The following is a 12,125-nucleotide window of genomic DNA, read 5'->3' on the forward strand; positions in this document are numbered from 1 at the left end:
TGTACTTCCTCAAATTTTGTTCCGTTGATATATCGAACAATAACCGTAAATAGCTTAAAATTAGTTTGTTTTATTAACGTTATTTTTACCCATACATAATATGTGTTCAGTAGAAATGTTAGTTTTTATTTGTGAGAGATAATTACAACATTTTTAATTCTTGGTAACGACTGAGATAATATTTGGTTCTATCGTTCTCATTCTTTTAAGTTAAATGTAGATCCCTTTTATTTAAAATATGAAGGTAACTTGATCTAAAAAAAGTGCTAAATGTCCGTGTAAAGTATTCGTAAGTGTGTTTAGCAGAAGAAGCCCGTAGGTGATTTTCCACGAACTCCCCAGGAATGCTTTGTGGTAAGCCTCGGGTACTTTAGCCGTACGTGGCGTCGGAATGTGCCTTTGACAAGATAAAGAAGACAAACTCACACAGGAAAGTCCTGTGACGCCCGTAAAATAACCTCGACGCAGTATATTTGCACTACAAAGCATAATATGGCGGTCTGAGCCTCTAGTGGAATATTATTATCCTCATTAAATAATCTGCATCGTTAAACTATTTTCTGAGTAGAAACAAACATTGCTGTGGTTTTAGTAACATTCTTTTGAAAATAAATTCAATGATGTTATCTGGGTGCGAAGAGTCTACCATAGTTGGTGGGATTATTCTATTTCTGTTCGTCTTTGGTTCACACGAGAATGTCCTACATCAGCTATAATATCAGACTTTCAAAAGAATCTTTTCTCAAAAAAGTAGCATTTAATGTTGGTGGCTTTATCTGCAATTAAATACTTTTATTAGGCTTTCCTTGTGAAGTGAAATGTGGATCACTACATACTTATTTATCAATTCCGTCCATCTTCACTAAGTCAGCACAGACAACCACGCCAACGTCTCACTCAATCTGAATTGGCTTAGCCGATAGCCTGGTGTGATCTACCATTATTCCAACACTCTTGATTTAGCGGATTGATAGATTTTCGATACTCTTGTATTCACCGATACTTTTGTACAAAACTAGTATCCGCCAGCTGCAGAAGGACAAGTGCGGGATTTAGCGATAGTCCTTTAGTTAACACGAATGGACACCAAAATTGAGCCGTGGCAATTTTACTGTTATCGGCCTTATCAGTTACATTAAAAATTGTTTCCTCTGATTAACTCAAGTATGATCCCCTTATACACCCCAATGCGCGTATTTCACTCGAATCTATCAGCAACAACAACATCCATGACTTCCCCAGCAGCAGGATGCATATATAGTAGTTACATCAGTATAGTTGATTTATAGTGCATTTGATTTGAATTATATGGCTTGTATGAAAGGTTAGTTAACTGATTTTCTTCTGTAATCCAACATTTTACAATGAAAAGACACATGTCTACATGTCTAATATGCCTGATGTTTTACTAACAGAAACAGTATCTCGCGTATTTTAATATGCATAGGTGACTAGTGTTCATGATGACGTGTAAAGCGAAATTTAAAAAATCTTTTAGCAATGGACGAGGAAAGCTTTCATTACGGAATGTTTACTGGATATACAGAATTACAAATGGTTACAGTAGTTAAGACTTTTGTAAAAATCTCTATTTTTTAGGATATAAAACAGATTGATTATCAATGTCCGTAAAACAATATTATTATTTCACAATTTTATAAAGAAACCATGGCATTTATGTTTTCAGCTCCTTTGTTAGGAAACGAGAGTTTTTGCAATTTTCGGTGAAACCTACCAAGTTGAATTCCTTATGATCGGCGCCTCCAGTCAGGAGCGACAAGTATGCGAAGAATGTATGCAGGAGTAGAACTGTGCGAACGTGCTTTACTTGATTTCGAAGCGTACTCCAATCTGATAGCTTATTTTCAAGTAACTTCTTATTACTGTAATTATACAATTACAATTTGGTGAACATCATTAAAAAAACCTCTTCTTATTTTGAAACCATAAATTAAATTAAATCAATTTGTAAACGAATTAATAATTAAACTATTCTATACACTAATTACAAAATTAAGTGATAAGATATTATTAAATTTGAACATTTAATTTTATAATATAAATTGTGAAGTGAAGAAACACATTTTTACAAAAGATAAAGATGCGGTAGCATATCATTGAATAGATATACTCGTACTGTATCTACGAGCACTTTCATGGGACATTTTACACGATTGTTTCAGATTACATTGAAATCTTTTGGAAACTATGTTATTGGTGGTATTTACTAGCACTGCTGTTGTGCAGTATATAACATATATGGAATTAAACACCCCATACTAAAATATATAACAAGATATTAAACACGTGTAAGGAAGTTGAAGTTAATTAATCGAGTAATTCAAAATACAACCTTTCTTTAAGATATCTATATTGCGTAAACAGTTACTTACTTATTTCAACATTTCTGCAGTCAACATGTTTAAATGTAGGCCTAATACAAAAGTGGCTCATCAATATATTTTGTTTAAGCTGATCCTACGAACTCATCCTTAGTAAATATTACTTCTTTCCTTACACCAAGATAGATATTATGTCAGTTATAATTTTCACAAACTGTAGTTATATGTATATTATGTCGAATATATACCAGCAGCTTCGAAAATTTCTACCTTAAATTTGGAAAATAGACGCGAAAGCAATAAAACCACTTTTTTATTACAATAAAGCGAGAATGATAGCAACATACAAGATAAAAATAAAATTTAATAATTAATATAGTGTATATGGAAATTGTGTGAGATCGACTTCTATAATGTTTTATCGAGTTAAATATAAAAATTTTAATTTGTCCAAAGGAGCGCTTATTAAGAGTTTCTACTCTCTAAGTTATGAATCAATATTTTAATAACCGTGTATAAAAATTATTTGATTAACGGTTCCAAGTAAGGAATGTTACGTATCTTCTAATTAGAATTATGGAACGTCGTCGCGACAACGCAAGACTTCTTACAACCTTCCCTGTACGTTCCAATGGAATCATTTCTGGAATCAACTTTTCCTTCCCGGGAAGTTCCACTTGGATGCATTTATCTTTCATGTGTTATATAAGAGTAAACAGCTGCTTCCTTTACCTTGTAAAACGTCTGTCCATATGACTTAAAAGTTAATTAGGCAGCGTAACATTTTTTTTTCTCTTACGAAAACGGTTTACTCAATACATAATTCAAAATAGCTTTTTACTGCCATAATGGCTTTTGATCTAAAACCTCCGTAACTTTGGATTGTCCAATTTTTACTAGTACTTTTCTCAATATAATATAGGTATCGCTTAAAATATTGTAACATCTATTTAGTAATACCTACTCAAGTTACATAGTCCAAAATAAACACGGAACTCTTGTAAATTTTGGAGAAAATTATGTTGTACCACGGTGAATGTGATACGAAAGAAAGAACAGCAGAGCTGGCTGTGGGAAGTGTGCAAGTTTGATGAGGCCAGATTCCGAAAGCAGCCCTTACTCTGAATTATATAACCGGGGGAAAGGTCACAGGTCAATCCCAGCCACACCTTGTCTTGTCTTGATTAAACTGTTTCAATGGCTGGTTGATCTTAGCTGTTCGGTGATTGGCTGGAGACCCAAGAGAAACTCGAGTAAGTAACGCTTTAATCATCATCCTAAGTAGAATGAAATATTGAATCCCGTCTATTTTTACTTCTGTTTCTCTGTCTTGACCTGATTTTGAAATTAGATTCCAAGATACTTACATATTAACTATTTTATAATTTACTATTTTATCCTCATATTACTTAGCTAAACTTGCAGACTACTAATGTTAACAACAGTCTGAAATTGGTTATTGTGAGAATAATTTGTTCTTGTCACTTTATGACAGTATTACCAGTATGTGCTGTTTTACGTATTTGGGCTTTAAATGTGTTACAATGTATAGATAACTAAACAATGCATGAAAGGGGGACATAATTCAGAAAGCTAAATTTATAATGCATACTATAGTGATGAAATGTTGAGTTTCGAAACAACTTATTTCAAATTTAAAAAATTAAGACCTAAAATTAAGCATGTACTCAATGAATATCGCAAAGGCACACTAAGACCCTTGAACAACAAAAAATATAAAGCAAATTAAACATTTTCCCTGATATCCTACATATAATTCATAACCACGTTGTCAATGGAATGGATTTTAATAGAAATGTGTGTAGAATTATTTTCACATACATGTGAGGGTTTGTCCATCCAAATTATATACTTTTAATTAAACAGCTTTTTTTGCCAAGTTCCTTTTATTTCTAATCTCATAACAGTAAAATACATTAATTCCATGGAAAATGCATAAGTATTATATGAAAGCATGCCACATATAACAAGTTATCCTAGGTATAAAAGTATAAATACTATAAGACTGAAGAAGATAGAGTAGCATGTTTTGTTGTATAATAGTACAATTTTGTATTATTAAACAGATTATTCACCTCAAACAGTAAATAAGACTTAAAACACAGTATTAAAAATATATTAAAATCAATAATACTTATCAAATTTTATGTCTATTATAGGCCAAGGGTTATAGAGTGGTATGAGAGCGGATAAAACTGAAAAAGGTTGCCGTGGATTAGGGTTACAAATCAAGTTCGCTGGATAGACGCCCGCAAATCAATTCGACGGCGGGAAAGGGAAGTAAAATACGCGTTATTTAATAACAACTACTGGCTATTGACAGAAAATCATTGCAGGGCTTCTGATATTTCACAGTTTATACCATCTGTAATTTGCATCGAAATGGCTTTTCCGGTTTGTTGTATCGATTTACTTTACGAGGCCGGGCATTATTCGGGGACATTATAATAAACCACGCATTTTACTATTGACTCGTTAAATTTTATACTTCCTTGTTCTTTACATAAATTTAATAATGCTTACAATGTTACACACGAAATGGAATATACTATGCTAATATATAAGATCTGGTATAAAACTCGGTACTTCTATACGTATTGAAGAGCAAACTCAAATACTTTGTAATTTGTATTCTAGGACGTAAGTTTTTACATGGTTGAAACAAATAATCAATAATATTATGAAACTAGTGTTTCATTTAGATATGCACATAATTTCCTGCTTTGAAGGTTATAATAGTTAAACCATCCAAAACCATACCAGTAATAATGTGGGGTTTAAATCATAACAGATAATCCACCTCTAGAAAATCATACATCCTTGATTTTTTTAAACAATGGAGAATTATCGCTGTCTGGACAACATCAGAATTAGTTGATTAATAATAGTTTTTATTAATATAAATTACGTCTATATAAATATTCATTCTACCGTTACTTGTTTGTTTTAGTAAGAATATTTTTGAAAATGGCATAACACTCGTCAATTTCCAACTCAAACATTTTCACAAATATATTTTTTTATCGGCCGCATTATTTTCTTATAGATTTTCTTACTTTACCCTAGAACTGGCGGTCATTTCATCCTGTAGTGTCGGGCTGTTTTGGAGCTTCGCGCAAGGTTTTTTTTAAAAAAATTATTAAAAATATAAAATAAAAGCAATATAAATAAGAGTATATATTTTTGTGTTCAGAATTAAACGTAGAATTGCACTATATTGTAAAATTAACCATCAAAAATTTTCTAATAAACACTTTTTTTAATCAAATATAAAATTTACGAAAAATATTTCTTAAATTTGGGGGGGACCATACCTAGCAAATGAAGTTATAGTGAGAAATATTTATAAGTGAGATAGCCATTCTGTGTCAAATTTTATCTAGTTTCAGAAAAACATAAACATTATACACATTTATGAAAGCATCATAAAGCTATAGAACAAAAAGCAGCGATGCGTATAAATTCTGAAAATCGGGTGTACACGTAAGACTTTGGTAAAACAAGTTTTGCTAATACATTTATCTATGAATACATGTTATTTTGCATATTTTATTACTTAGAATAAAATAGAATATACAGTAGTAATGAAATAATTACCATAAATTATTTTTTGAAAAGTAAAAAAAGTTAAATTTTGCCATTATTCAAAAACTTTGCGAAAAAATTTTCATTCAGCAAAATATAAAATAGTTTCTAAAGCTTGTACTATATCAAAATTTATAAATTTATGGTTTATAAGTAATAGGAAATATTATGTAGTTAGAAAACTATAAATATAACTAAAGATATTGAAAAAATATAGAATAACCCAAACAGTTATTATATATAACCAAAGAAATTACAGGAAATATATATTTTATTGTGAAAACTATCTATTTACCAAAAATAAATAGTTACTTCAAAGCTAAAAGAGTGCTATAAATAACGTTTAGTAAGTGAAAACAATAACAAACTATGTGAAATGAATTTTAGCCAAGTCATTTTTGCCATAGCCTACACGAAGCCGGTAATTTCTCAAACATATTTCAATAAATAGAAATTGATTTATTCTAAAATATATATGTTTACACTACTACGACATCAAACAACACACTACACATTAAATACGACACTAAAACACGCGTAAAAACTATTAAAACTTAGAAATATCCACAGCTCGGCACGAAAGTGATACAGAACGGCAGCGGCAATATGGCGGTCACAAACAAACGGCGTCGCGTTTTCTTTTACGTTCAAAATAACAAGCTTGCTACGTCATAACCATAATACAAAGAGGAATAAAACTCATCTGTTCCTTAGCATTTTTCTTCCCGAATCCAATGGTGCATGAATTATATATATACGTTACCGGAGTATATTATAAAAAGTAATTATACGAGGGAATGTTTGATCGACAAAATTTTGATGGTTAACACCACAAAAGCGGCATTAACCGACATAATTATGTCGATTAACATTTCTTTAATAATTTTCTTGCCTACGAAGAAAAATTCGTCACACCCAAAGTGAGGTTTAAACTTAATCTTAATATTTTACAGCATCGCTTATCATTAGAATGATTTCTTGAGATATATATATATATATATATATATATCATTCTGTTATGTATGGTAAAAAATAATAACACAATATTATTCTGAAGTTTGTGTGCCTTGAAATATCCCATTCGAAAAGTTACGTGATATAACACTTCCATATTTTAGGATTATTGAAGGTTTAAAAATTATGGCTTGTTAAGAATATACTCAATACAGTTAAAATTACTGCTAAAAATAAAATATAAAAGTTACGTGATATAACACTTCCATATTTTAGGATTATTGAAGGTTTAAAAATTATGGCTTGTTAAGAATATACTCAACACAGTTAAAATTACTGCTATAAATAAAATATAAAAGTTACGTGATATAACACTTCCATATTTTCTGGATTATTGAAGGTTTAAAAATTATGGCTTGTTAAGAATATACTCAATACAGTTAAAATTACTGCTATAAATAAAATATAAAAGTTACGTGAATAATATAACACTTCCATATTTTAGGATTATTGAAGGTTTAAAAATTATGGCTTGAATATACTCAATACAGTTAAAATTACTGCTATAAATAAAATATAAAAGTTACGTGATATAACACTTCCATATTTTAGGATTATTGAAGGTTTAAAAATTATGGCTTGTTAAGAATATACTCAACACAGTTAAAATTACTGCTATAAATAAAATATAAAAGTTACGTGATATAACACTTCCATATTTTAGGATTATTGAAGGTTTAAAAATTATGGCTTGTTAAGAATATACTCAACACAGTTAAAATTACTGCTATAAATAAAATATAAAAGTTACGTGATATAACACTTCCATATTTTAAGGATTATTGAAGGTTTAAAAATTATGGCTTGTTAAGAATATACTCAATACAGTTAAAATTACTGCTATAAATAAAATATAAAAGTTACGTGATATAACACTTCCATATTTTAGGATTATTGAAGGTTTAAAGATTATGGCTTGTTAAGAATATACTCAACACAGTTAAAATTACTGCTATAAATAAAATATAAAAGTTACGTGATATAACACTTCCATATTTTAGGATTATTGAAGGTTTAAAAATTATGGCTTGTTAAGAATATACTCAATACAGTTAAAATTACTGCTATAAATAAAATATAAAAGTTACGTGAATAATATAACACTTCCATATTTTAGGATTATTGAAGGTTTAAAAATTATGGCTTGTTAAGAATATACTCAATACAGTTAAAATTACTGCTATAAATAAAATATAAAAGTTACGTGAATAATATAACACTTCCATATTTTAGGATTATTGAAGGTTTAAAAATTATGGCTTGTTAAGAATATACTCAATACAGTTAAAATTACTGCTATAAATAAAATATAAAAGTTACGTGAATAATATAACACTTCCATATTTTAGGATTATTGAAGGTTTAAAAATTATGGCTTGTTAAGAATATACTCAATACAGTTAAAATTACTGCTATAAATAAAATATAAAAGTTACGTGAATAATATAACACTTCCATATTTTAGGATTATTGAAGGTTAAAGATTATGGCATGTTAAGAATATACTCAACACAGTTAAAATTACTGCTATAAATAAAATATAAAAGTTACGTGATATAACACTTCCATATTTTAGGATTATTGAAGGTTTAAAAATTATGGCTTGTTAAGAATATACTCAATACAGTTAAAATTACTGCTTTAAATAAAATATAAAAGTTATTGAAAGATAACTAATTGGGTACGAATGTTCATCCGTTTTCATAAACAAAGAAGGAAAATGTCTTATTTAAATAAAAACGAACACATTATTTTCTGTAATATTTTATCTTATCTTTGTTAATATTGTATTTTAAAATGTTATAAAATATTGAATTGATTTAAAATGATTGACATTAATGTGTAAAATAAATATTTTACCATACAATTCTTTAAGGGCTATAAGAACTTTATTTTTAATTACTCAACTGAATCCGATTGAGAACAACACAAAACTTTAAATTCTGGTTAACCTGTGTTGCTGCAATATTTAAATTGGTATTTCAGGGAAAATATATACAAATTGATTAACTATGTAAGGAAAATATTAATTAAACAACCAAGTTTCTTATAATGTTCGTAAACAATTTCATAAAATGATTTATTGATGTATTTATATATTTATTTCTAATGTGCTATTTAATAATCATCCAAGAATAATTTAATTTATAGATTTTTACACAATATGTTATCAACAAGCTCAATATTTAAAATTCAACACAGATAACATATTTTATGGTTAACTGCGTTTCTTTTATAGGCAAATGTAGCAATTTTATATTTTTAACAATAGAGGTGAGGTGTAGAGATGAGTGAAAAGAAAATTAAGTAGCTGGTTTGTGGACACTTTAGTGCTACCTTCATTGCGTATTTATGGGGGAAGGCCCGGACGGCGATTGTCTCCAAACAACACTTAATTTCTTTTATGGAGGACTTTGAAACTGTTACTGGTGCATTATGCAATTACGAGAAAATCCTTCAGTATAGTCCTTTTATGTTTACTTTTTAAACTGATTTTTGTACTTACCAGATAAGCCATTGTGAACTATTCTATTCAACACTGACCTCATGGTGTTTCAGAATTTTCGTGTTTTATTTTCAAATGCAAGTGTTACTTCAAGTAACTAATATTTCCTGACTGTTCCATTTCTACAGTAATCTCTTCTTATAAGTTTTTTTGCTTTAAGGATATCATATAGCTTAGGAGTGGTCTCTTATTTCGTTTATTAACCTACCAGTTAACCTTCAGTAAAATAATTCCCTATGCTTCATTTTGAAACCCAGCTCGTTCAGTTTACTTTTACTAGGATTATAATGCGGATTAGAAGATAACCTTTTAGATGTTTCACACACATTTTGTCAGTGTATCCTTTTTAAATTTCGTTCTTATCTTTTTTATTACACATCTAAATATATAATTTTTTTCAAATATTCATAATTTTACTACATGTACTGTTATTAATTGATCCTCGGAAAGTAAAATAGCAAAAACTATTGTAAATTCGTAGATAAAACAAATAAGTGTATAAATATATTAACTGTTAAAAGTAATAATACTAAAATATTAAACAAAATTATATAGTGTCTAATAAATATTCCAACATGTTATTAACGCAAATCACCTGATGAATGCCTCAAAACTTAATGAAATTAAAATAAATCCTCTAAGATTGAATTAATTTTGAAGAAGAAATTATATAGTCAATATAAGGTTCAGTTGAAATAAAGGTAAAGCTACACATAAATATAAAATATCTTATACATTATATGAAACAACAATAGTGATGTGTATAAGAAAATCCCCCTGTACAGAGATAACTTAAATCACACCTCGACACATTACATACAGGAGGCACCCTCTTACCAGACCTCGGATCAACCGCTCATCGGCTTAACCGACTCCGTTCCTGGAAGTACTGTAAGTCACATATATTTTTAACCGCACTCAGTGCAGAAAAAATCGATGCTTCTTCTTCTGTTTTTCCTCTGATTGATTTGTTGTGTACAGTAGTACTAGTAGTTTTTATGGGAACCTTTTTCTGTGTGTATTATATTGCTTTTTATTCAACTAATTCATAAAACAAGCAAGGTGTAACATTAATTTTCTGCAGTACTTGAAATAAACAATAATTCTTATAAATAACATTAGGCTCCTTGTTAATAATCTTATAAGCTACAAGTTGTAAAATTGTTATTTTCTTCTGAACTGACTTTTCCCCTTGCCAACTAGTACATCCGTTCTATAGTACAGTCTAATACTCTAATACAGTCGGTCACTATTACAGCCAGTCCCTAATACAGTAAATCCCTAGTACATTCGGATCTAGTACAGTCGTTCCCTAGTACAGTTCGACTAATTTCGCGCTATAAAAGAGTGTAAAATCTCATGCACATTTACTTCCTTCATTTTTTATCACAGCCCATAACTGGTTATTTCTTATTTTGGAGATCCTATTAATGTGCTTCCAAACGTATTTTAGTGTTTATTGTTGTTTCCACTTTTTTAATAATTAAATGTGAAGTGCAAAAAATTCATAGTTTTTCTTGAATATTCACTGAAAAACAAAAAAGCTAAAAATATAAAACCAATTCGTATTAGTTATATCTTTATAATGAAACATCTCTCATAATTCTACAACTCAAATTGAGGCCTTTAATATACATAAGGTTTAACACTGTTCTTGTATCATGTTAAATGAAGATGATCGCCTCTACTACCGGCTCTTAAGAGGGTACATATGACACATATGTTCTCCATGTCTGTACAAAAATGGCTGAGAAACGAGGAAATATTCTTAACCGCCAATTTATGGGGAATAAATAAAATATTTTATTACTTATCCATACTATAATCACTCTAAATGACATCTACAAAGATGTTAATGGGCTTTCGATCTTTATTTATCTTATAACAAAGATAATCATTAATAAAGTAGATGTGTATAATATAAATTCAGCTCTTTATCAGCTTTTTCCCAATCAACACACACCCATTACTGTAGAAGTCTGATATGTAAAGGTGTGTTAGGAGACATCAGTCGAGCACAGGAAGAACGGAATAATATAAGGATCATCCTGTGGGATATACAGTTCCAAATAGATCTCTCGTCAATTCGTTTGTGTTTTTAATCCATTATACAGAAAATACATGTTAAATATATTGCTTCAGATTCAAGAAATTTGCTTTATGTTTGTAGTACTTGTAAAATATTGCTCAGTAAGTCTATCTTATAGAAAAGCTAATTAAATCATATATGTGGAGATCAAAGGAAAAATGTATTATTAATAAATAGAATATACTATTAGACATCGTGCTGTCGATAAATTATCAAGCCTCGAATACTGGTACGCGCGCAAATCATCATTTGTTTCCAATACACACACACACTTTGTATAATTTATGTCCTTATAATTCACGTCATATTCACCGCAGATTAATATTTTACATCTTATAAGTAATAAATAAATAATAAGTAAATTTAAATAATTATTTATTAGGATATTTACTTTGCATTTACATTTATAAATAAATATTTATGGACTTTCTAACAGTAGCATTTATTTATAATTATTATTGTGTGGGCGGATGCACAAACTTCTTTTCTGTATACTTGTCTGCTCGTATGCCTGTCCGCAGGGCATCTAAAAAATAAGGTGTAGGTTTTAATTGTTACATGCTACTCC

The sequence above is a fragment of the Homalodisca vitripennis genome, chromosome 5 (assembly GCF_021130785.1).
Source record: "Homalodisca vitripennis isolate AUS2020 chromosome 5, UT_GWSS_2.1, whole genome shotgun sequence".
Taxonomy (NCBI): Eukaryota; Metazoa; Arthropoda; class Insecta; order Hemiptera; family Cicadellidae; genus Homalodisca; species Homalodisca vitripennis.